The 1675-nt window shown below is 32.7% G+C and overlaps 1 pseudogene; it reads right to left on the bottom strand.

Annotated features, from left to right (window-relative positions):
* Positions 1-234: 234 nt before the first annotated feature.
* LOC112475564 lies at positions 235-353 on the bottom strand (annotated as a pseudogene).
* Between the last annotated feature and the right edge of the window lie 1322 nt (positions 354-1675).

Below are 1675 nucleotides of genomic sequence, written 5' to 3'. Positions count from 1 at the left end.
AAAACGGGTCAAACATAGGGGGTAAGTGGAGGGTGAAGTGGGCAAAGGGGATCAAATATATGGTAGCTGAAGGAAACTGGACTTTGGGTGGTAAACACACAATAGAATATACAGATGTCAAATTATAATGTACACCTGAATTTTTTTTTTTTTTTAGGCGAGGAAACCCTTGGTTGACCTCAAAGATTTCAAGGACCTTGTCAGCTTACAATCCCTTAATTTTTAATTTTTTAACACCTACAGCACCTGGTCTTCCCAGGTGGTCTCCCATCCAAGTACTAATCAGGCCCAACCTTGCTTAGCTTCTGAGATCAGACAGGATCAGGCTTGCTCAGGGTGGCATGGACGTAGAATGCAAAGTATATAATTGTATTAACCAATGTTACCCCAATAAACTTAATTTAAAAAAAATAAAAATACAAAAATAAATAAAATATTCAGTAGGTGTCCACTAGTTAGGACTTATTCTGCTTCAAGGAACAATAATTAAGAATTCAAAGTGTCTTTTAAAAATAAGAAAACTTATTATGTCCTATGACAGGAAGGTCAGGAATAGAAAGAATCTAGACTTCATTAACTCAGTGCTCAAAAATATCCTGAAGGACTCAAGTTGTGTTCATCTTTAGAATCCTAGGTGTCTCCTCAAACTAGGTAACTTTAGCAAAGCTATGTGTCACCTCAGAAATAAAAGAAAAAAAATCAGAGAAAAGGTTTTTATTTGTTTATACTTTTTTGGAGCAGAGTGCCAGTTGTGTCTCATCAGCCAATGATACTGCAGGCCTACAGTAAAACAATCACCAGCAAAAGGAAAGGGACAATCATGATTAGCTTAGACCAGTCAGGACCTACCAGTAGACCAAGGTATAGTGCCAGTCTCTCCTGAAGCACAAGCTACAAGGAGGAAAAGGGATACAAAAAGAAATTAGTTTTCTTTTAGAAAAGATGAAATTATCAGGGGGATTTAAAATTAGGTAGGTTGTAAGCAGTGTCAGAATTAGTGACCCAAAAATGTAACGTAGTGAGGGAAAATAAACTTTTTTTTGAAAAAAACATAAAACAATTTCTTCTAGCATTTTATAGTTTTGCCAAAGAAACCATTAATTTAAAAAAAAAGCACATTTTTTAAAATTTTTCTCAATACATTACACAATTTTCATTTTGTAAATTGTGTGAGTCATTTTCTTCCCTTTTAAAATGGGAAATAATATAGGTTTGATGTTTACACAGGGTCACACAAGTAGCAGGATGGGCTTTACAGGAAAAGCTAAGGGAAAGGAAGGTCAGTCTATAAAATTACAACAGTTAAAATAAGAAAATTATTATTTTAAATAAATGATCTTAAACAATGTACTGGCTATATCGTATGGCAAATTATGAAAATGAGATGTCTTTTGTCTTCGGAAAAATATAGAAAGATACAGAAAATATATCCAAGAAAAGCACTGAAATTAAAAAGTGACAGGAGATGTGGAAATCTTTCTTCTGTGGTGACTTTAAAAATAATTTTAAATTTCTTATAGGATTCCAAAATAAGGGTCCTACTTTTTTTGTTTTCTTTTTTTAATTTTTTTATATTTATTTCATTATGATGACATTGGTTAACGAAATTCAGTAAGTTTCAAGTGTACAATTCAACAGTAAGTCATACAGTGTTTTCCTTTTTTAAATGAGCATT

This window comes from Pteropus alecto, unplaced genomic scaffold, assembly GCF_000325575.1.
Source record: "Pteropus alecto unplaced genomic scaffold, ASM32557v1 scaffold171, whole genome shotgun sequence".
Lineage (NCBI taxonomy): Eukaryota > Metazoa > Chordata > Mammalia > Chiroptera > Pteropodidae > Pteropus > Pteropus alecto.
This window is presented reverse-complemented; position numbering and strand designations above follow the sequence as displayed.